Source organism: Nuphar pumila, chromosome 2 (genome assembly GCF_984573655.1).
Source record: "Nuphar pumila chromosome 2, dmNupPumi1.hap1.1, whole genome shotgun sequence".
In the NCBI taxonomy this organism is placed as follows: domain Eukaryota; kingdom Viridiplantae; phylum Streptophyta; class Magnoliopsida; order Nymphaeales; family Nymphaeaceae; genus Nuphar; species Nuphar pumila.
Genome location: NC_143250.1, coordinates 90,208,910 through 90,235,328, shown reverse-complemented (window position 1 = coordinate 90,235,328; position 26,419 = coordinate 90,208,910).

Genomic DNA, 26,419 nt, shown 5'->3' with positions numbered 1-26,419 from the left:
TTTTTCCCCTAGATGTACAATTAATCTTAACATCTATTTTGTATTAGTGTAGTTTTTTTTTTTTTGGCCAAGTTAAAGGAAAAAACGAACCTCCCGTCACTAACTGCATGTTGGCAGTTCTCAGGTTGCTAAAACCATTGAGGTCTCTCCGACTCACCCGAGAGTACGCCAAGCTTCACCCTTGCAGCAAAGGACACTCCCTATGGGTTTTGAACTAGGGACCTAGTTTAATGTGGCAGCAGGTTCAGCTTTACGGCAATTGACCCTAATGTTTTTTTTTTTGCTTTTTTTGTTTTAAGTTTTTTTTTTTTCTTTTGTACAGCAAGGAAATCCTCCTCACCACCACCACCCTAAACAAATGCAAAACACACCAGGAAAAAGAATATATTTAACGTGGTTCAGTGTTTTCAATGCTTACGTCCACGATCCTCTCACTCAACGATTTTCCTTGAGAGAGGTTTCTTAAATACAGCTTAGGGGGTTAGAAACCCATAGTTTAGGATGATTACAAGAATTTAAATATTGAAGAAGGCGACTCTTAACAATTTTATCCTCAAAATTAGAAGATCACTTGCTACTGAGATTAGCACTGTCATTTAGATCTCTTTCAAGATATTTAGTTTGCACAGAAAACTTCTTCTTATCCTCATGCTTGGACCTAACATCATTTAGATCTGATTCATTATCAGATCCATTTACTCAGTTAACAACACCCCCTCCCCACCCACCTCACAGCTGCACATTGACAGACCTCTGGTTGATTTTACCCTTGAGTTTCTCCCTGCCCACTGGAGAGTGCACCCAGCTTTGACCTTGCAGTGAGGGGGCATCAAACTCATGATGCCCCATCAGCTTAGTGACATTTACAGGTCGCCCATAATACATCGTAGAACCCTTGTAGGCAATTGGCCCTAGTGTTAGTAAGTTCTTGATGCCCTAATTACAGACGAAGAGGTGACAATGCTCACTATGGATTTTCAGCTTGCTTCAGTCAGGTGTATTAAGAAGTAGTGTGTGCATGATGTTACAAATGTTGTCAAGGAATTTCTCAGCAAATGTATAATAGGTAAAAGAGTCGATCAACGACAGAGAAATATGGTCTGTATCACTTTGTAATTTTTTATGCAAGACCATTTCTAAAGTGATATTAAATAAGATGAGAGATTATAATGTGTTCTTTTATCTAATCAGGGGGCATTTTCTAAAAGGAAAGGACGTAAGAGAAAATATTCTTTTGGCACATGAATATTTAACTCTATCGTGCACTATAATTCTCCATTAAAAGATGGATCTTGCAAATACTTTTGACAAAGTATGTCAGTTTTCATGCTGAATAATTTAAAAAATTGTGGCCTGCATTTAATATGTTTCTTTTGTTGTGCCAATTAATGGTTACCTTAAAAAAAAATCACTAGCACAAGGGAACCAGAGGCACAGCTAGAAATCCAAATTAAGGTGGGCACAAATGTAAGTGCGCTAATGCACTCATGTGCGTGCTTATATATATATATATATATATATATATATATATATATATATATATATATATATATATATATATATATATATATAGAGAGAGAGAGAGAGAGAGAGAGTTTGGGTGGGGGAGGAGGCATAACATTGGGTCAGGGCGGGTACCCTGACCCAAGCTCCCTCATTGGGGATTTCAAGGTCAGGGTGGGTGCTTGTCCATATGAGCGAAATTCACTAACCTTATATTCCCATTTATTCTTCAACAATATGGAACAATGTTGTCAGTATCGTGCTTATTGGCCAGAATCGGCTGATATGTAGTATCGTCAGAAAATCGATACGATACTGACCAGAATCAGTTATTTTTTAATAAACGTAAAAAAAACTTAAAATTAATTTTAATACTATTTTAATGGCTTTAACACATGTCACATTTCCATTAAAATGTAATCTTTTCTAATTATTTTTTAGCCAATTCAGAAAGATTCACTTGAGAATTGGTATCAATCGATTCACCTGAATAGTTGGCCAAACGATACCAGACAGATACCGATACAAACAGCATTGATATGGAAGAAAATTTTAATCTACCATTGATGACAGCAAACTACATATCCTATCTCCCCCTAGGTACGTTACAAGGACTCACAATTTTGGGGGAGGACTACGCTAGGGGCACCTCTGAGCTGCCTTGGATGTCGTTCATCTTAAAAATGAACTACACCCAACAAAATAGTGAACAAGCTCATTGTGACACTACAAGAAATCTATGGATTAGCGATGACCGCAATCTGTCTTCAATCCTCGCTGTAGAGTTTAGCGATGACTAACTTTCATCGCAAATTTTTAGTCGCTAATTAGTGATGAAACATATCTGTCGCTACTTCCGTTGCTAAATTGCAACGAAGTAGCGAATGCTATGATTCGTTGCAAGGCCATCGTTAATCTGCAAAGATTTGAGTTTGCGGCAGATACGAATCCATCGCTAATTCTATCGCTATTGTAGCGGCGAAATTGCGATGGATTAAAATCCGTCGCACAACATTAGCCGAATCAGTTTTGCGATGATTAAATATTCGTTCCTAATCCATCGCTAAATTAGAGATCGATACCAATTAGCGATAGATAAAATCCGTTGCTAATTCGTCACAAAAAATTAAAAAAATTTAAAAATTTGTTTAAAATATAAATATCGAGAAAAAAATTCTCGTGACACAATTTATATATCCTGTGAATAAAAAACAAAGTACACATAAAAAATACATATACAAAGCAACTACAAACAATTTATCGATCCACTATAATCCTCGCCAAGTTCAAATTATTTACAAGTGAACATTTACAAAGAGTTTCTTTTGAAACAATAAGAAGGTACAACAAATTCAACACATGAATCTAATCATCACCAAGATTCTGTGCATCATCTTCTTCATTGTCTCAATCTGCCCCTTCAGCTCCTCTACGCTGATTATTTTCAGCATCCTACAAGAGAAAAGAAAGGCTAGTATTGATAAACAAAATATAATGAAATAAATTATATGTAATACACCTAAGCTAAGGCAATCAAACTAACATGAGTGGCTTACACATAGTGTAGCTAGTAATAAAGTGAAGGATATTAACAAAATTCAAATGAGTTCTAACAACAACAACTACGCCTTCATCCCAAAACAATTGGGGTCGACGATATAAACCAAAAAAGAAAATCATTTTGGGTCTTCCACATGAATCCTTCTCCTCCAATCATTTCTATCTAATGCCATGTCCTTGGTGAGGTTCAAAGCATTCATATCATTTCCTATCATCTCCATCCATGTCTTCCTAGGCCTACCCCGACCTCTTTTAACTAATATATTTTCCCATTTCTCCATCCTTCAAACTGGCGCATCATTAGGCCATCGCCGAATATGTTCAAACCACCGTAAACGATTCTCTCTCATCTTATTTTCAATGGGTGCAATACCTACCTTCTTACGTATCTCCTCGTTCTGAATCTTATCTTTTATTGTATTTTCACACATCCGTCTAAGCATACGCATCTCAGCTACACTCATTTTTTGAATATGATGTCTCTTGGCAGCCCAACATTCCATACCATATAGTAAAGCGGGCCTAATAGTCGTCCTATAAAACTTTTCTTTCAACCGCAATGGCATTTCGGTTGCACTTTTCCATTTCATCCACCCAACATTTATCCTATGATTTACATCTCCATCAATTTCTCCATACTTTTGAATGATAGATCCTAAATATTCGAAACAATCATCCACCGATATTTCTTGCTCACCAAGCTTCACTACACTCTCATCACTACTTCGTTGCTTAGTAAACCGACATTCCATATATTCTATCTTACTCTTACTCAACTTAAAACCTCTTGCTTTTAATGTTTGTCTCCATAATTCTAACTTAGCATTAACCCAGCTCTAGACTCATCAATCAAAACAATATCATCAGCAAACAACATACACCACGCCATATTTTCTTGAATTGATCTCGTAAGCTCATCCATCACTATGACAAATAAGAAAGGCCTTAAAGCAGATCCTTGATGTAACCCAACCGTTATAAGAAAATTGGTTGTCACCCCTCCACAAGTGCGGATATTGGTTACTACTCCTTCACACATATCTTTAATTATACTAATGTACTTGAGAGAAACACATTTCTTCATCATTGTCCACCAGAGAACGTCCCTAGGTACTCTATCGTATGCATTCTCCAAATCAATAAAAATCATATGCAAATCTTTGTTCCTCTCTCTATTTCTCTCAATAAGTTGTCTAAGAAGATGTATAGCTTCTATAATTGATCTTCCAGGCACAAAACCAAATTGATTTTCCGATATCATGACAACCTTCCTCAACCTAGACTCAATCATCCTCTCCCAAAGTTTTATAGTATAACTTATGAGTTTTATACCATGATAGTTTGTGCAATCTTGTATATTACCCTTATTCTTATATAGAGGCACCAAAGTATTCTTCCTCCACTCATTAGGCATCTTATTTGTTCGCCAAATCTTGTTAAAAAGATTTGTCAACCATTCTAAACCTTTCTCTTCTAAGCATTTCCAAACCTCAATAGGTATACCATCTGGGCCAACTGCCCTTCTTGATTTCATTTTCTTCAAAGCCTCTACAATTTCTTTCTTTTGAACCTTGCACATGAAGTCATGATTCATCTCATGAAAAGAAATCATAATGATTCAATCATGCAAATATGTGTTCTAAGGTTGTCAAAAAACTTTCATAGTGATTCAATCATGCATATATGTGCTCTAATGTAGTGAAAAAACTTTCATAGTAATAGAATCATGCTTGTATGTGTTCTAATATAGTAAAAAAACTTTAATAGTGATGAAATCATGCATGTATGTGTTATAAGGCAGGCAAAAACTTTCATAATGATGAAATCATGCTCATATGTGATGAAATCATGCATATACTAGCTTGAAACGATGAAATCATGCTCATAAGTTGAAATATCGACAGTTTGTCAGCTACAGTAAATTGTTCTGCATCATCATTATGAGGTGGGCATGTGTAACGTTGGAATGTGAGGTTCAAAGTACATAAATAAGAAATTTGAAATCTCTTCTAAAGTGTACGCCTCATAAATAGAACCCTCTACTTTTGCTTTATTCCGAACCTTTTTTTTGAGGTCAAGCATGCATCTATCAGCAATATACATCTCAAATTACAATAAATTTATTAATAGCATTGAAGAGAAACATAAAAATATATATACCTTTCAAATAGGTATATCCACCGATATTGCACAGGACCACCAATCCTTAGTTCATATGGCAAATGTATGATCACATGTTCTATAACATCGAAAAATGCTGGCAGAAATATCTTCTCTAGCTAACAAATAGTGGTGACGACAAAATCCTCAAGATTCTTTACCTCAAATACTATGACTTCTGATGCGCACAATATTCTAAAAAATCTACTCAACTCGGATAATACCCCCCATATAGGTTTGTCTAACATATCATAGAATGCTAGAGGTATCAATTATTGTATAATGACATGATAATCATGGCTCTTCAACTCATATAATTGTCCATCGTCTATCTTCACAGCCCGAGCAATGTTAGAGACGTATCCATCAGGAAATCTCAATTGTCTCAACCATTGACATACCTGCTTTATTTCATCTGGTCCAAGCATGTACCTTGCCTTTGATTTGAGTACTTTGCTATTGTACTCTTTGAGTTCCAATTCTGGTCTTTTACATATTACTTTTAAATTCATACGGGTCTTCGGATTATCCTTCATTTTTCCTTTGACATTCATTATCGTATTGAACACATTAGCAAACATATTTTTCTCCACATACATCACATCTAAATTATATTGTATTAATAAGGTCAACCAATATGGTAGTTCCCAAAATATAGATTTTTTATCCAATTATGATCATTCTCAAATCCAAAGAAGGGTGTCGGGCTACGGGCATCTGTCAGTTCATATGGAAAGTATCGCAATCTTCTTAAAATCTCTATGCCAAACAACCTTGTAGGTGGACCTTTCATTTTAGTTGTGCATGCTCGAAACACATTCCTTTGTCGTCGGAACGGATGGTCGCTGGGTAGAAATCGACGGTGACAATCAAACCAACACAACTTCCTTCCATGCATCAATCTAAAATATTTTGTATCCTTCATACAGTACGAACATGCCAACCTCCCAAGTGTGCTCCAATCAGATAACCTATCATATGCAGAGAAGTCATTGATTGTCTATAAAACAACAACCTTCATATTGAAGTTTTATTTTTTGTGGGCATCGTATGTGAAAACACCGTGATCACACAGTATTTTCAGTTCATCAATGAATAGCCTTAAATATATATCAGATTTTGGCCCGGAGACGTCGGGCCAGAGATCAATAGAGATAAGAAAATATTTTGACGCTTCAACACAAGCTTGGAGGAAGGTTGTATAGGGTGACAAATACTGACTAACATGAGTATGGAATTGATCTACCCCCAAATGGATTAAATCCATCTATACATAAACCGAGCCTAACATTTTTCACTTTCATTGCGAAGGTCTGATGAGTATGATTAAAGTACTTCCAAGCTTTCGTGTCAATAAGATACGTGATCTTGTCTTCATTATGTCGAACTTTATTTGCATGCCATCTCATGTGTTTAGCTATCCTCAAAGACATATACAATTGTTGCAATCTAGGGGTGAGAGGAAAGTAGCAAAGCGACTTGTATGACACTTCTTTTGACCTCGTGCTACCATTGCCTCTTGTCTTTGGCTTGAATAGAGGATGCTCACATGACGGGTATGATCTGCTTTTTTTTTTATCTTTGAAATACAACATGCAGTGATTTAGATAAGTATTTATCTTTTGATGCCCCATACCTAAAGGGTTGACCATAAACTTTGCACGATAGAAATTCTATGGCAATTTCTCTTCTTTGGGCAATATACTCCTCACAATAGAGCACAGATGATCAAAACATGATTGACTCAAATTAAACTCGAACTTCAGATTTAGTAGTTGAAGAACTGCGGACAAGATAGCGTGACTCTCGCAACCATTCTAAAGTGGCTCGTCAACATCTTTAAGTAAATCATAAAATCTACAAGTTGCATCATTTGCTGCTTCTTTCTCTTTTCAAGTTGGTACATCACTAGTACACATAGCAGAACCCAGTTCTGGTCCTGTGGCATCAAATATCAAATCTACATATGGATTATCATGCACCACATTCACCCGTGCATCAAAATTGTTCATAAATTCTTCACCAAGAAACATCCAATTCTGATAATCACTCACAAAACCCTTCTTGTATCGATGATGTCTAATGCCATGAGGTTGTACAAATTTATTGTTCTTACACATTGTGTAGGAGCACCTAATTCGACCTGTGGGATCCACTGTACTGACACTTTTCGTTGCAAATTCAATAAAACTGTCAACACCATCCATATATTTAAGTGATACCTCATTGTCAACTATCTTACAGTACATCCATTCATGGTTTACAGTCATTTTGTCTTATGATGTAATGGATATTATCCTAACCAGTTAAAAGAGAATCATCAGAATACTATGTTGAAGAAAATATCAAATTTATCATGCATTTGTGGTAAATGTAATGATTTGATATGTCACACACACACACACACACACACACATATATATATATAATGTCATTCAATCACAAGAACTATGATGCATGCATTGATAACTTAATATTTTCATGTGCAAAATCATTCATTTGAAGCATGTTTGAAGCATTGATAACTTATCATTCATTTTCATATGCAAACTCATTCATAACATGATATATTCATTTGAAGCATGTTTTCATGATACAATTTCACATGGAAGTCATAATCAAATTGAAAGCAACTTCATACAAGCATGGATACAATCATATCAAATATTGCAATACATTCAAATCATTCATATCAAAACAATGACAAACATGTACCTGCAACAAACACACTCCAATATCCCGCTAACTACTAGCATGAAATTCGAACCACAAAAATAAAAACACTTCTATTTTTATACAATAAAATCATGCTCAGCATGATCTTTGAACTTCATCAAAGCAATCATAGATATCCACAACTAAGAGAGTGTGTGAAGAGAAAAGTGTGGCATCCAAGAAATTAAATAACCTGTGATGCACATGCATCACTTACTCACTATGGGTATTTACCCGATTTGCATTGCTTTTGTCACTTACTTACCACGGGTGGCGAGGTACAAGCAAGATTCGTTGCAGAATCTGCAGAAGACATTGTGTTAAAATGAAGTATATTACCCGATGACAAGGATGGTGATGCCCCCAATCAAAAACGAGCCTGGATAGGGAGACACAACTCTCTGCTAAAAGCGAGACAGGCAGAGGCACTGCCTCTGTCTAGGGATGGCAGTGGGGCGGGGCGGGGCGGGGGACAAGGTTTCCACCCCCGCCCCGCCTCCACGACGGGGATGGATTTTATCCTCCATCCCCGTTTCATACCCTTCATCCCCGGTCCAAACGGGGAAGAGGCGGGGCGGGGCGGGGATATTGCGAGGAAAAGTGGTTGGGGCGGGGATTAGGTGGGGATCGTGACGGGGATGGGGCGGGGCAGGGAAAAGTGCACGTCCACCCCCGCCCCGCCTCCGCGGCGGGGATGGATTTTATCCTCCATCCCCGTTTCATACCCTTCATCCCCGGTCCAAACGGGGCGAGGCGGGGCGGGGTTCCGCTTTCCCCTGGTCCACTGCCATCCCTACCTCTGTCGGCAATAAGGTCAAGACAGGGAGCAAAACCCCCTGTCGAAACATTCACAGGAGGGAAGGGGTGTGACCCCCCCCCCGAAGGAAAGCATCGAGAGGCAGGGGTTGAGCCCCCTGCTGGGAATAAAAAATGAGGCAGGGGGTCTCGCTCCCTGCCGAGGCAAAATTTTTCGACAGAGGGATCCGTCCCCTGCCAGGAAAATAGACAAGGGGTATGGGGGCTTCGCCCTCTGTCAAAATTATCGAGGATAGGGGGGGGGGGGGAGCCACCCTCTGCCAGGAAAAACAAAAGGGCACGGGGCTTCTACCCCTGCTGATCATTCTCCGGCAGTGGGGCGGAGCCCCACTACAATAGAAGTCAAGAGGACAGGGGGGGCCCTGTCGGCATTCAAAAGGATAGGAGCGAAGCCCCCTATCCTGCTGAAGATCAGGGCAAGGAGAGGGTCTGACAGAGACGATCGAGGCCTCTGCCAGCCCCCGCCGACTACAGAGGGGTGGGGAGGGCTCGACAGAGGCTGTCGGGCCTCTGTTGGCCCTGCGGCAACCATAGGGGGAAGGGGGAGGCTCCTGCGTAGGGGAAAGGGGGAAGGTTACCTACGGGCGGGCTGGGGTGGTCGGCTCTCCAACAACCAAAGGGAGAGCAACCAGAAAGAGAACAGGTGAGGGAACGAGAGGGGAACAAAAGAGGAGGTCACTAGATAGGGCTCGCTGGAAAAAACAAAGGGGGAGCAACGGGAGAGGGAACAAGAGAGGAGATCGCGGGTCGTTGGGTGGGCGACAGGAGGTCGATGGGCGGTGGGTAGGCGATGGGGGGTCGACGGGCGGCGGACGAGCAACAGGAGGTTGACGGGCGATAGATGAAACAAAAAGGGAAAAGGGGTTCACATTAGGGATTTATGGAGGAAATTAGTGACGGATTAGCGACAAAAAATTTATGCCGATGATCAGTCACTAAAGTGCGACGGAGCATGAGACAATCTTTTCTCTAGCTAATCCGTCGCAAATTGGTGATGGATTATTTTCGTTGCAAACGTCCGTCACTAATTAAAGTTTTTCTTGTAGTGTGAGCCGTTCATTTTAAATCACTCTGATGTCATCCATTAGAAACACAAATGACATAAAAAATAGTGGGGCCCATCCAAGTGATGGGCATCCCATTCATAAAGGTTTTGGATTTTGTTCATTTTGAGATCAATAGCATCCGAAGGTGCGGTGTCAAAATACCATGAGAGCACAGTCTGGCCTAGAACTACCAAAAGCTTCTTGGGTAGGTAACAAATGTTTTTTCGGAAACTCGCTATGACATATATATACATTAATTATTTTTATCTTTAATAAATTTTACTCATTTTATAATATTTGAATATAATATATATAATCACTAGAATATGAGAACTAATGTGTGAATCATGATTTTCATGAATCTTTTGTTCTTTTCTCTTAAATCTAACCGCACATATGTGATCTACATGCTTGGTTTTATAAGAACTCGCTCTTGAATCATCCGATTTTGATGCATAAATGAGATTTTTTTAAGGCTTTAAAATCAATGGCTCGCAATCTTCATAAATATTCAAGCATTCAAAAATCACATTTTTCATCAAAAATACATGATCCAATGGCTGATTGCTAGCAAATTCATCATGCCAAGCACATCCACGTGGTTGGATTTGCAAAAAGAGTGTTAGAAATGCCCATATTTTCAGTTTTCATATTCTAGTGATTATATATATTTTTTATGGACTAAAAAAATCTTACATTTAATTTTTTTTGCACACTGTGGATTCTCTCACTCATGTCAAACGCCTGGTCGTACCTGTATCTTTGTGAATAGCTGCGCAAATGCAAAGGGACCATCGCTTCTTTGGTTTTTGATGTTTTTACCTGATTCTTTTGTTTGGCTAATGAAATGTCAAGGCTTAACATCATCTTTTGCAAATTTTGAACGATGTGAAAACATGAAGATTAATGCCTCAAACTCCTTGATCATCTTAACGGTCCTCATGATGAAGCTATTATGCTATGTTATCTTGTGTGAAGGCAAGCTGGATCCTTTCCCTCATCCCCTCAGGGCCCGTTTGTCTCACGGAGAGCTCCACTGTAGCCTTTTTTGTGGAGCTCTCTTTCGCAGTAGATGAATCCGACCCCCCCAGGAACCATTACCGTGGAAAGGGTGAGGGGGTTCAAATGTTGATTTTGGGTTCCTTTTTCGTGAGAAAAGAGAGCCCCGTGTCTGCATTGCTGCTGTGGGCCGCGTGAAAATGCATCAAAAGCTGTGCGTTTCTATTTGCAAGCCCCAGCTTTTTGCGACAGGCAAATACCCCTTAAAAGTGTATCTAAAGCCTTCATGAACGTAAGAAATTGCATTAAAGAGGTTATTTTTAGCACGTACTAATCGTAGGCTTGAAGAGTGAAGCTCTGCACAATCCGAAGTAAAAAGAAAACGTTTGCCAATGGCCGGGGGCAGGACCGGGGACACAGAAAAAAAAAAAAGAGAAAGGAAAAGAAAATTTCCTTTCTTTTACAGTTATATAACCACTACTTGTGGTGTTTTACGAAGCTAATTTCAGTCAGGTATAAGTTGAAATCCCATTCATTTACATTCCTAATGTTGATGCCTTATTCTTTCTTGTGGCTAGTGAAACGGTAAAGCTAAATTCAGTCAGGTAAGAACATCTTTGTAGATTTTGAAAGATGTGCAGTTATGAAGATTAATGCCTCCAACTCGTTGATCATGTCGTTTAATGCTCCTGTTGATGAGGCCGTCATGATGTGTTAATTTATGTGGGATGATGATGCACCTTTGAACCCTAAGATGCGAAAAATTTCTATGTTACACTACTATGCACGAAAATTGAAATAAGCCAGAAAAACTACTAAAAAAATTGCATAAAATTCAGAGAAGATAACAAGTATTTATATAAACAATAAAACCCTAAATTTATTTTGGATTTGAGATAGATCCGTTACATAAAAAGATCTAACTCTAAACAAAACCTAAATACAAAAAAGCCCTAAACTGAAACAAGATCCAAATAAACCATTCAAACCCGGATTTGTTCTGCTCAGCCTATGCATCCAATGACCAGCTGGATCTTTTCCCCTCAAGTATCTAGGGCCTACCAATGTTTTCATGTCAGGCTGAAGGCATTGTATTAAAGAGATTAATTTTAATACTAATGTTGGGCTTGAAGACCATGTGCAAGCTGAAGCTGAAGCTGAAGGGAAAACTTTCCCAGTGTGCAGGAGAAGGGAGGAGTACCCATAGAGTTTATAACCGATACTGAAATATGGCAAGGTCAAGGTGATACCTCTCTCCCTGTAACAAGGACGTCCAAAAAATCAGTGGTTTCTGTCCATCATTAAAAGAAAAACCTTACATATACTATACAGTTATAAATGTATTGAACAGGAAAAGAAAAACGAAAAATAAAAACAACAAAATACATTTACTGCATAGGAACATCATGTTCAAGGAATTATAAAGCAGGAAAAAGGACCGAACAAAATAGTCAAGGCAAAAAACACTAGTGAAAGAAACTGAACCACACTTTACGACAAATGAATCCGAATTCGGAACCCACACGACAAATCACATCCAAAGGCCACACATGAATTATACACAAAATGATAATGACACTGAAAGCCACACCAGACATTAGGAAGTTCCCTTCACGACGATGACTGGGCACTTGGCATTATTGATGCAATAATTGCTCACACTACCCAGGAACATCCTGCAGTAAAAGCCATATGGACGGCACTTAGCAGAATAAAGTCAATTTAAAAAAAGAAGGGATCAAAATACTAGTACTTTAATCATGCTGTGAAAGACACTACCTAAAATTAGCACAATATTTTTATCTGTGTTGTTTGTCAGGTAGCTAACGACCAATTTTCTTAAAGACGGTTCATAAAAATCTATACTGCTTATACGCGGCGTGCGTGCGTTCAGCCTATCAAACCCATCCTTAGAGGGTGTTTGCATCGCCATCCACGCACATCCGCGGGACACCCAGTGCATGGCCTGGGACATAGTTGTCAGAGACGGGTATGGGTATAACGAGGGTGCATACAGGTATACAAGACCCTCAAAAGTTTTAGGCAGTGTTGTGAGAGGCTTACGCCTCAGTACCTAAAGCGTATGCCTCAGAGGCGAAGCGCAAGCTCAAGGTACTGAGGCGCTGTATGAGGCCTTTGCAGGCTTGAAGCGCAAGCTCAAGGTACTGAGGCGTTGTATGAGACCTTTGCAGGCTTGAAGCGCACGCCTCGCATCGAGGCGCGCTTTGCTTCTAAGGCGTGCGCTTCATGTACAACCCACGAAAATAAAAAACACGGGGGAGGGAGGGTTTCTTTTAAACCTTCATTCTCCTCCCCCCTTTCCCTTTTCGTGCCTCCTCCAAACCTCTTTAAAAATCGCAGAGGGGAGGGATAGCTTTCTCAGAATCTCAGCCTGCACCTCCCTCCTCCTCGTCCCTCGCTCCCAGCACCGATGACCTCGCGTTTGACGCCTCTCAGGGGAGTCGATGTCGTCTCCTTCCACGTGTTCCGATCAACACCGCCGATGACCTCGAAGGTACACACCCTCTCTACCTCTGTCTTTTTCTTCTCCTTCTCCCCCCTTTCTTTTATGTTCGTCGGGAGGTCAGCAGGGAGCCGACGACCCCTGATGCGCCTTTCTTCTCTCTGCATACGTCGGGGGAGCGGCAGGAGGTTAGCGGCCCCCTGTCGCACCTTCCACCTCTCTCTCTCCCTTTCTGTTTTTGGCAGGCATGGGCTTGCCCCCTGCAGCTTTTGGAATCTTGGCAGGAGAGGGGAGGGGAAGGTACCTAGAGAAGAGTTTGCCGATAGCAGAAAAGATGATGACACCAACTTCAGCATCGCAAAGAATGGAGAGTTCTTGGGCTTTCTTGAACAACCCTCTCCTCTTCTTTGAGAAGGTCACTTGCCTCGTTGTGATGTTGTCGATCTTCTTTATCTGGATCTTCTCCCGCGCCATTTCAGGAACCACACAAACCCTGAAAATAGAGAAAGCAAACCACCACTCTAGAGAATAATAAACTGGCTATCGATGATACCAATACTACCAACAAAAGCCGTACCTCTTTTCTGAGTTGATTTGAGATTTCTTATTCATTCTCGATATTTATTAGCAGTGATGCCGTACATCTTTTTTCTTTTCTATAGTTTTTGTTTTCTAGTTTTTTCTTTTCGTTATTTTTTTTTTAAAAGAGAGGAAGATAAGTGTAAATCAGTAGAGAGAGAGAGGGAGATTTCTATTGTGATGTAGATTGTCCCGTCCGTATTTTCTTCCTTGCTGGCTTAGCAGGAAATGATATAATTACCGACGTACTAGCATTAATGCAACTACTTATCTCTCTTTTTTTTACAAAACTTTCTTACGATTTCAATTCCTATTATCTTAGATCACATACTTTGTTTAAAATATGTATTGATAAATAAACATATTAAATAAAATAAAAAATAAAAAAACATGAGAAGAGAAGCTTTTGAATTTTTTTTCCTTTACCTTTTTCTAGCATTGATCAAGATAAGCTTGTCTGTTATGAGCACAGAGGAAACCAAATCCATCTAATGACTTGAGAGATATGGGTACACATGAAATGGAAGCTACCCATATAAAATTTCCATTATTTTATTAATATTATATATTTTATTATTTTGATCATGAAGCTTATGCTTTAACGCCTTGAGGCTTACGCTTCGCTTCATAACAGGCTCAACGCCTCTTTTCGCCTCATCGCATTTAACAACCTTGGTTTTAGGTATGTTTTGATTGAAACATGTATTTAAATATTTTGGTACCAATTTCTAATAGACATTAATATCATATTCCAATATGTGGTTTCCTTGATGATGATATGAGTTTCTGCAAATTACTATCTCATCATTTATGTTTTTTTTATAACAAGAAACCCTCGTCAAAGAGAGAAAAAAATCTGGGTGGGGCCCAATGACCACCCTGCCTTACACGACTCACCATAAAAGCTGCACACTATATTGATCTTTATCAGATCATATGCTCTGTTACCAGCAATCAAATGCAAACATACACAAATGACATTGCGCAATCGCATATCATGATAAGATTCATGAAGATCATAGTCTCATCATTTATGTTATAAGAATAATATTGTCATATATACCAACAAGGGCTCCACTTATCTGGTAGGAGCAACTACTGCACGACACCTTGTGTTGAGACTTTTCAAGTTCAAATCTCAATGGTATTATTGTATAAGGGTTTGCCTAACCCCAGCTTGCCAACAACAACAACAACAACTACGCCTTCATCCCAAAACAATTGGGGTCAGCGATATGAACCAAACAAGAAATTCATTTTGGGTCTTCCACATGAATCCTTTTCCTCCAATCATTTCTATCCAATGCCATGTCCTCGGTGAGGTTCAAAGCATTCATATCCTTTCCTATCATCTCCATCCAAGTCTTCCTAGGCCTACCCCGACCTCTTTTAACTAATATATTTTTCCATTTCTCCAACCTTCTAACTGGAGCATCATTAGGCCTTCGCCGAATATGTCCAAACCACCGTAAACGATTCTCTCGCATCTTATTTTCAATGGGTGCAACACCTACCTTCTTACGTATCTCCTCGTTCCGAATCTTATCTTTTATTGTATTTCCACACATCCATCTAAGCATCCGCATCTCAGCTACACTCATTTTTTGAATATGATGTCTCTTGGCAGCCCAACATTCCATACCATATAGTAAAGCGGGTCTAATAGTCGTCCTATAAAACTTTCCCTTCAACCGCAATGGCATTTTACGATCGCACAACACTCCAGTTGCACTTTTCCATTTCATCCACCCAACCTTTATCCTATGATTTACATCTCCATCAATTTCTTCATACTTTTGAATGATGGATCCCAAATATTTGAAATAATCATTCACCGGTATTTCTTGCTCACCAAGCTTCACTACACTCCCATCACTACTTCGTTGCTTACTAAACCGACATTTCATATATTCAGTCTTACTCTTACTCAACTTAAAACCTCTAGCTTCCAATGTCTGTCTCCATAATTCTAACTTAGCATTAACCCCAGCTCTAGACTCATCAATCAAAACAATATCATCAGCAAACAACATACACCACGGTACATTTTCTTGAATTGATCTCGTAAGCTCATCCATCACTATCGCAAATAGGAAAGGGATTAAAGCAGATCCTTGATGTAACCCAACCGTTATCAGAAAATTGGTTGTCACCCCTCCACAAGTGCGGACATTGGTTACTACTCCTTCATACATATCTTTAATTATACTAATGTACTTTAGGGAAACACCTTTCTTCATCATTGTCCACCAGAGAACGTCCCTAGGTACTCTATCGTATGCCTTCTCTAAATCAATAAAAACCATATGCAAATCTTTGTTCCTCTCTCTATATCTTTCAATAAGTTGTCTAAGAAGATGTATAGCTTCCATAGTTGATCTTCCAGGCATAAAACCAAATTGATTCTCCGATATCATGACAACCTTCCTCAACCTAGACTCAATCACCCTCTCTCAAAGTTTCATAGTATGACTCATGAGTTTTATACCACGATAGTTTGTGCAATCTTGTATATCACCCTTATTCTTATATAAAGGCACCAAAGTACTCTTCCTCCACTCATTAGGCATCTTATTTGTCCGCCAAATCAAGTTAAAAAGATTTGTCAACCATTCTAAACCTTTCTCTCCCAAGCATTTCCAAGCCTCGATAGGTATACCATCTGGTCCAACTACCCTTCTAGATTTCATTTTCTTCAAAGCCTCTGCAATTTCTTTCTTTTGAATCTTGCGCATGAAGTCACGATTTATCTCATGAAAAGGAATGGAGAAGTCTCCAAGATCTTGAGCATGACTATCATTAAATAGCTTATCAAAATAATCTTTCCATCTCTCCTTAATCTCCTCATCTTTAACTAAAACCCTTTGCATTTCATCTTTGATACATCTAACCATACCCAAATCCCTTGATTTCCCCAGCTTGCCATTCTAAAAAAAACATCATCATATATATTGTGAAAAAAAAACTAATAAAAAAGGCAAAGGCACTAGAAATAAAAATATTACTTAATTAGCCAATGTCTCAAAGCAACATGTAAAAGCAAAATATTGAAAGCAATATGTTTTAAGACCATAACTAAATAAAAAAAAAACATAAAACAATCTCAAACTAATGAGGTAAGGGCAGCCTCTTGAAAGAATTTATGAAAAGTATATGAAGTATGTGCATGATCTCTTGCATGTCTTTTCAAATCTCAATAATAAAATTGATATAAAAAGTACAAACAACATATTTAGATTAAAAAAAAGAAATAACCTCTCGTGGCAGCCTTAATACAAGTGGGAGAAACCTATTGATGGTTTCAATGGAAGTAAGCTAAATCTAAGAAAGGTGTAAGAGGGGGTTGCATAAGCCATATTATCCCAAGTATTAACTTGTTTGAGAGGGATACAATTATTGCCACCACTATAGAAGAAACCAAGTTTGATACTAGTTTCATTTGTAGACGAAACTGGATTCCTATCTTCTTAGGGATGAGTTTTATATGCATTTAAAAATGAGTTTTTTTGTGTTTCTGAATCTGGTTTCAATGTTTTAAACTAGTTTCGTATCAATACTAGGTATTGGTATGCCTCAAATGGGATACGTAAGGCAAAATATGGTTTCCATGCAACTATGGGTTGGGATGTGCAGTCACTCGTTGAGTGCTTCCTACAGATGCTAAACAACGCCCTCCACTGACCCCTCCCCCTCCCTCAGCCCTACCCCTCCCTCAGGGGGTGTTTGAAACGACAGAACACAGTCCAGGGGATAACCGCCGCATGGGGCCCACACGTTCCTGTGCAACAACATAGAAGGAGTTGGCAGACATCGCTAAGACGATGTTTCATGGTCCCACGATGTTTCACCACTTCACACAGAACACCATGGGACAAACACCCATTGAAAAAAAAAAAAAAAAAAGATAGAGAGTCGGGGGAGGGGTATACCATGACTCTATGTTGGTGTCCCTCTCCTCTCCTCTCTTCACATCTTTCTTGTCACCTCTAGTGATTGTCCAATGAGGAGTGCCTATTGGCAATGGGCGGTCTCTCTCTCTCTCTCTCTCAATGAACCCTAATTTGAAAACCATATTAAGGTTTGCTAAATAATTGTTTTTTTCTAGATTTAGGGTTTTTGTTTTTTAATGCCTATTTTTGCAATTTATTGTGTTAATGCATGACAAATTCATTTTTTTTGGTATGATTGGATTTTAAGGGTTTTGTATTATAATTCCTATTCTTGCAATTTATTAAATGAAGATTTAAAGGGGTTTTGTATTTTAATCCCTATTATTGCAATTTATTGAGTAAATAGATGTTAAATTTGATTTTTTTATGGTTAGATTTTAAGGGTTTTGCATTTTAAATCTATATTTTTATAATTTGTTGGATGAGTGCATGCTAAATTTGATTTTTTTTGTATGCCTAGATTTGATAAAAAATGTATTTTAATCCCTATTATTATAATTTATTGATTGAATGCATGCTAAATCTGATTTTTTTAGCTATATTTAAATTTTAGAGGTTTAACATTTTAATCCATATTTTTGTAATTTATTAAATGAATTCATGTTAAATCGGATTTTTTTGGTATACTTAAAATTTAGGGTTTTTGTATTTTGATTTCTATTTTTTAAGTTAATTGGGTTAATGCATGCTAAACCAAATTTTAATCAGAATTTTTTTTCAAATATGCTTTAGATTTTAGCGGTTTTGTATTTGAATCCCTATTTTTGCAATTTATTGAGTGAAGGATACTAAATCTAATTTTTTTCAAGTATATTTTGGATTTTAATGGTTTTGTATTTTAATTCCTATTTTTATAATTTATTGAGTGAATATATACTAAATCTAATTTTTTTTCTTGTATGCACAGATTTTAAGGGTTTTTTTTTTAATCCATACTTTTTTATTTATTTTGTGTATTTTAATCTCTTTTTTTTAGTAAATGTATTCTAAATCTAAATTTATTTTTTTATACTTATAATTTTTTTAATCAAGATACACAAATTTTAAAAATTTATGTCCAAGTTGTTTGCAATGATAAATCAAATGCAAGACAATGGATAATAGTGTTCTAACATGATCAATGCACACACTAGACAAGGACACCATGTAACTATCTTGAACAAGAGTCAAGATAGAACTAGACAAAATAAGATGTCATTGTCCAGCATTGTCCACCAATCAAATGCCCCCATGAAACAGGAAGGATGAGACAACACAAGATGTACATGCACAAAAAAAAAGTGTTTTTTTAGGGCATTGGACAAATCATTCAATCTTGTCCATGGGTGGGGACAAAGCAGCCTCCCATGAGATTTGTTCCACAACTATATTTTTTAAAAAGACTACACGAGGTATGATTGGTGCATTATGAACAAACTCCAACCAGCTTGACCAGTGGCATTTATCAATCATGTCAAATACATTTTTAGGGCTTGTTTGATGGTTCATCTAAGATTAGACAAAATGAACAAACATAATAGACAAAACTCATGTTTTGTATGTTCTGTAACAACTGTAATAAAGCCAATATTTGTTTCAATTATACAAGTTGTGCTCCTCGTGTTCAACTTTTCTTTTAGCGGACAACATGAACACACACAGATAATGGGTTAGACAACTTCATTTTGGATCATAAGACTTGATCCGCCAAAGCATATGACTGTTTTAACAAACACATTATGAATTTTATCCCCGAATATGGATATCAGATTCAATCTAAAAACTATAAAATATTTAGAATTTATGTAATTTGAGAAAAATAAGAATTGATATTTATTATATATAAATTATTTAATCAATATCATATTACATTTAATTATGAAAGTTTGACTTTAAAATATCAAACCCTAAAATCAAATTAACTATAAAAATTAAATTATCAAAGCCTATTAAATCATAAAACCTTAAAATGCAAGAAAATAAATCATAAATAAACCAAAAAACCCTAAACTATACGAAAAATAAACCATACAATTAAATAAAATAGTCATAATCTAAACCCTAATCAAAGAAAAAAAACTACAAGAAAAACATTATTTAGCGACAGAAATTTACGACGAAAATAATCCATCGCAAAGTTGCGACGGACTAGCGAGAAAAAACTATCCATCCCTAAAATTGGAATTAGTTGTGGAATTAGCGACAGAAAAATTCCGTCGCAAATTTGTGATAGAGTAGCGACAAAAAAAAATCATCTCACACTCCGTCGCAACTTCGCGGCGGATGAGCAACACCATTTTTCTGTTGCTACTCTGTCACAAATTGGCGATGGCGTTTGCGATTGAATTTTTTCGTCGCTAAATTTCCTGTAAAACCCTAATGCGAGCCCCCTTTCTTTTTCCTTTCTGTTTCATTCATCGTACACCCCCGCCCTTTCTCTTGCCCCGTTGCTCGCCCTCCCTTCTTCCGCCGGCCGCATCACCCCACACGCCTCAAGGTGTTGCCTACCTTGCATCACTTGCCTCACCGCCCACCGCATCCTTCGCATAGTTGTGCCTCACCGTCGAGCATGTGTGCCCCTTGTTCGCAGACCCCTGCGCTCCCTCCACTCCAACGCTATGTGCCTCAATGCGCGGCCATCCAACTATAGTGCCACTCACCCTACCCTTGTCGCACGCTGCATGCCATGCCCGCCGCAATGCCACACACTTCACACACGGCCATCCCTGCAAGTGATGTAATCTCCCGCCTCCACGTGTGCTGCAAAGCCTTTGTTGCATGCCTCAACGTGCGGGCATCTCTACTTTACGTGTTCTCTGCACGTGTGCCCCATACGCACTGTCGTGCCAACTTCTTCCTGCTCCCACGCAGGCTTCCCTCAGTGCTCCGTGGAACCCTGCCACACTCAGCACGCTTCTGCCCGCGCCTCTTGCTCATCTGTCGACGACGGCAACCTCCTCCCTCAGGTACATCTCCTCCCTTCCCTTCTTCTTTCCCCTTGTTCCTCTCTCATTCTGCCCTCTGTCACCCAGCGGGCCGGCGGAAGGGGTCGGGACCCCCCCCCCCCCCCTTTTTCTACTTCTTGGTTTGGTAGAGGCCATTGGCCCCTCTTTTATTTTTGGTAGGGGTCGATGCCCTTGGCCCTCTTTTTATTTCTGGTGCCCCTGCCCCTCTTTTGTTTCTGGCAGAAGCCGATGCCCCTACCTCTCTCTTGTCCTCGCCCTTTCTCACCTTGCTCGCTCGATGTAACTCTAGCCTTTGTCTCGCTCCGCAGTCGACCTGCGACCGGATCCCCTTCGTTAGTGAGTTTGTAGGTATATTGTCTCTCTCTATCCGCCAGGCGGCGACGGAGCTCCTGCCGCCTCTTGATGAGTTGCTACTTCTGTCGTATATAAATGTACTTTACAGGTGCATATCTGAGCTAATTGCGTGATGCTTAGTGTTAAGCATCGCATGCGGTTAAACATGCAATGAAAAAAGAAATAAGAAAAAAATGCAAAGGCAATAACATGCAAATCGGGTAAATACCCATAGTGAGTAAGTGATGCAAGCGCATCACAGGTTATTTAATTTCTTGGATGCAATAATTTTTTGTTCATACACTTAGTTGTGGATATTTAGGACTGCTTTGATGGAGTTTGAAGATCATGTTGAACATGATTTTAATGTATGAAAATAGAAGTGCTCTTATTTTTAGAGTTTGAATTTCGTGCTAGTCATGTGATCATACATATAATTCAGGGTTTATTAACATTTAAATATGCATGATTTTATAAAATAATGTTTCAAAAACCCAATTTTATGATAGTTTTCGAGTAAATGTGCTAAAATGATTTAAAAATAGAAAATGCATGAAAAATAGTTTTATTTTACATTTTTATGCATATTTTAGTTTTTTTTATAGTCATAGTAGTTTTAGTTTTAGTTTTAGTTTTCAATAAAAATAATAATAAAAATAAAAAATAAAAATAAAATAAAAATTAGAGTTAAAAATTAGAGTTAGATATATTATGAAATGAGGTTAGTGTAAATGATTTTTTTTAGAGTAGTTAGTTAGCTTGAGGTTTTTAGTAAATAGTTTGTTTTTTTTACTCTTTTAAATAGTTTGTTTTTTTTAGATTTTTTAAAAAGAAAAAAAATAATAATAAACCAAACCGGTTCAAACCGGTTTGCATTTGGTTTTTAAACATAAAAAAATAAAAATAAAAAAATATATAATAATCACAAACCGGTTTAACCGGTTTGCATTTCAAAATAAAGAAAATAATCCGGTGAAACCGGTTTGGATTTTGTTAAAACAAACAGCAAACCGGTTCAAAACCGGTTTGCTTGTTTTTAAAAACCCCAAAAACAGAAAAAAAGAGTCGTCTCCCCCTTCCTGCGCCAAAACCCCTTTTCCTTCTCTTACCTCTCTTCTTTCCCTTCTCCACCATCGGTTTTTCTTCCCTCTTCTGTCCCTTCTCACTATTCCTCTGATTTCTTTCGCCGGTGGAGGCATCTCAGTCCGGTGGCGGCGTACAGGAGGAGGCCGGCCACTTCTTCCCCTAATCCTTCAGTTCACTATAAGTTTTCCAAACTCTTCTTCTTCCTCCTCTTCTTTTTCATTTATTCTTCTTCATCCGAATATTCTTCTTCTTCTTCTTCTTCTTCCTCTTCTTCTTCCGATTCAGATCTTTCTCTTCTTCTTCTTCTTCTTCTTCTTCTTCTTCTTCTTCTTCTTCTTCTTCTTCTTCTTCTTCTTCTTCTTCTTCTTCTTCTTCTTCTTCTGTAGGTTCCTTAATGAATTCCGGTTGTATTACTGTGTAATAAAAACTAAAAATAAGAAAAAATAAAAATTAGAAATAAAAAGAAAAGAAAAAAATAAATCGATCATTGATGTTTCTGAATTTTTTTCATCTGCGGATCAATTTTGTGTTGTCTTTGATTTTCTGTTCATTTTTTTTATTTCTTTCTCATTCCTAAAAATTCTGTTCATAGCGTAATGTAGTTCCAGATTTTTTTTAATTTCATTCTGTGTTTTCTTTTTCTTTCTTTCCCTGTTTTTTTTTCATTATAATTTTTTGTTTCATCACATTAATTTTTGTGTTGATTTCATTCGATCAGATAGCTGGATTCCTTCTATTGTTGTGTTTAACTGATCATCATAAATTTTTTACATCAGAAAAAGAGAGTACCGAAAATCTGGATTGATTTCCATTTGATGGCATGATGTTTACTGTATTTCCGGTGATGGATTGTGGTTTAATGAATTTTCCGGCGAGTGATTGTTTGAAAGCTAATTGACTGATCTATTATCAAAGTGCCACCTGAAATTTGGCTTTTCCTGGTTGATTATGTGATTTCTGAAAAAGGCTGGGTTAATGAAAGAGAAATGTTGTTCAGCCATTTTGATTGATTTTGAATTGCTGGATCAAGAGTGATGAGATACTGATCTCTGGATCAGTTTGAGTGATCAATGTGATTTCAAATTTTTGAAGATCTATCTAATTTCCAGTGATCAGGAGTATAGTTTACTGAATTTTTTTTTAGTGTTGTTTAGCTCATTTTCTTGTGGTGGATGTATAGAATTTAAATCAGTATTGTGAATTGAGTATAGTAGAATAAGCTTGTAACTAGGAATTGTTAGAGTGATTGATTAGTAAAGTAAACTAGCTTACTCAATATTAGATCATAAAACTTACTTAGTTGTAATGGATTAATTAGTTGTTTTTAATATTACTTTTAGTCTTAGAATTACTTAGTTAATTGTCATTAGGTTTATCTAGTTATTGTCATTTAGATTTCGTTTATTTTACTTTCCATTGTTTTAGTATTCTCCGTTTAGCACTGTTTCTACTTTTCTCTCTTGTACTGCTCGTGTTCATTTGAATTGTGCAGGATAGCACTAGAATGGAGCTGAAGTGCATATGTAACGTGGAAGTGCAAGAATAGAAGATGTTTTTCTTTTATTTTAGAATTTAGGCATTTAATTGAGTTTGTAAATATTGCACTTTACGCCCTCTGCGAAGGGTATTCATTTGTTGTAATAGTTAGTTGTTTTACTCTTCTTGAACATTTTACATTTCAATAATTCGGCAATAAAGATTAGTTTAGATTTGCGTACTTGAATACGATATATTCCCGTTCCCTGAGTTTGACCCGGTCTCATCCACTAGTGAGAACCGATTTTTATTATTTGATGTCTGGTTTTCACATGTTTTACATTTAAAAATCTTTTCAAAATTACAACGATTATAAAGAAGACATCATCATGGTAGTAGTTAGCGAGATATTAGAGTGTGTTTGCTGCAGGTACATGTTTGACATTTTTTTAATATGAATGATTTGAATATATTGCAATGTTTGATGTGACTGTATCTATACTTGCATGCAGTTGTTTTCAATTTGATTATGCCTTCCATGTGAAATTGCATCATGAAAACATGCTTCAAATGAATGTATCGTGTTATGAATGACTTTGCACATGAAAATGAATGATAAGTTATCAATGCTTCAAATGAATGGTTTTAAACATGAAAATATTAAGTTATCAATGTATGCATTATAGTTCTTGTGATTGAATGACATTATATATATATATATATATATATATATATATATATATATATATATATATATATGTGTGTGTGTGTGTGTGTGTGTGTGTGTGTGTGATATATATTAAATTATTACATCCACCACGAATGCAAGATAAATTAGATATTTTTTTTCATCATAGCATTTTTATGATTCTATTTTAACTGGTTAGGATAATATCCGTAACATCATAGGACAAAATGGCTGTAAATCATAAATGGATGTACCGTAGGATAGTTGACAATAAGGTATCCCTTGAATATATAGATGGTGTTGACAGTTTTATTGAATTTGCAATGGCAAGTGTTAGTACAGTGGATCCCACTAGCCGGATCAGGTGCCCCTGCACGATGTGTACGAACAATCGATTTGTGGAACCTCATGGCGTTAGACATCACCTATACAGAAAGGGTTTTGTGAGTGGTTATCAAAATTGGACGCTTCATGGTGAAGAATTTTGGAACAATTTTGATGCACGGGTAGATATGGTGCATGATAATCTATATATGGATTTGATATTTGATGTCGCATTACCAGAATTGGATTCTGCTATGGGTCCTAGTGATATACCAACTGGGGTAGAGGAAGAAGCATCAAACGATGCAGCTAGTAGATTTTATGGTTTACTTAAAGAAGCTAATGCGCCACTTTGGAATGGTTGCGAGAGTCATACTATCTTGTCTGCAGTTCTTCAACTACTGAATTTGAAGTCCGAGTATAATTTGAGTCAATCATGTTTTGACCACCTGTGTTTTATTGTGAAGAGTATGTTGCCCAAAGATGAAAAATTGCCATAAAATTTCTATCGTGCGAAGGTTATGGTCAACGCTTTAGGTATGGGGTATCAAAAGATAGATACGTGTTCAAATCACTGCATGTTGTATTTCAAAGATCAAGAAAATAGCAGATCATATTCGTCGTGTGGGCATCCTCGGTTCAAGCCAAAGACAAGAGACAATGGTAGCACAAGGTCAAAAGAAGTGTCATACAAGTCGCTCTGCTACTTCCCTCTTACCCCTAGATTGCAATAATTGTATATGTCTTCGAGGACAGCGAAACACATGAGATGACATGCAAATAAAGTTTGACATGATAAAGACAAGATCACGCATCCTGTTAACGCGAAAGCTTGGAAGCACTTTGATCGTACTCATCAGACATTCGTAATGGAAGTGAGAAATGTTAGGCTCAGTTTATGTATAGATGAATTTAATCCATTTGGGGTAGATCAACTTCATACTCGTGTTGGTCAATATTTGTCACCTCATACAACCTTCCTACAAACTTGTGTATGAAGCATCAAAATCTTTTCTTGTCTCTATTGATCCCTTGTTTGACCTCTCCGGGCCAAAATCTTGATGTATATTTAAGGCCATTGATTGATGAACTGAAAATACTATGGGATAACGATGTTCCCACGTACGATGCCCACAAAAAACAAAACTTCAATATAAAGGTTGTTGTTCTATGGACAATCAGTGACTTCCCTGCATATGGTATGTTATCTAGTTGGAGCATTATACCGCGAGTATGATCAATTATAGGAAGACAAGCTTGCTGAAGAGGGTGATTACTATCAATCAGATTATATGTATGACTTCTCTTATGATCACGATGTCACACATGATATGCATGTCATATCTTCATTGTTCAATGGCACACGTATGGAAGAATGTGAACCAAATGATATACCAAGTGGATGGGCGCCCAATGAAGAATTTAACGAAGCGGATGAAGACGAAGAGGAAGAAAAAGAAGAAGAAAAAGAATATGAAGGTCAAAAAAGTGATGAGAAAGCATACTCGAGCTAGTGAAATACATCTTATAATACATACCACATCACTTTCTCATATGCTCTTATGTTTGAATGTACTGTAATGTTTGATGTGAATGATTTGAATGTATTGCAATGTTTGATATGACTGTATGCATGATTGCATAAAGTTATTTGTGGTTTTATTATGTATCTATAAAGATATAGAGTTGTGTAACTGATCCAAATAAAATTTTTATTTGTTAGAATATGGTTCGTAGAGGTCACAGTGGTTGAGCACCCAGTCGTAGCCAGTCTC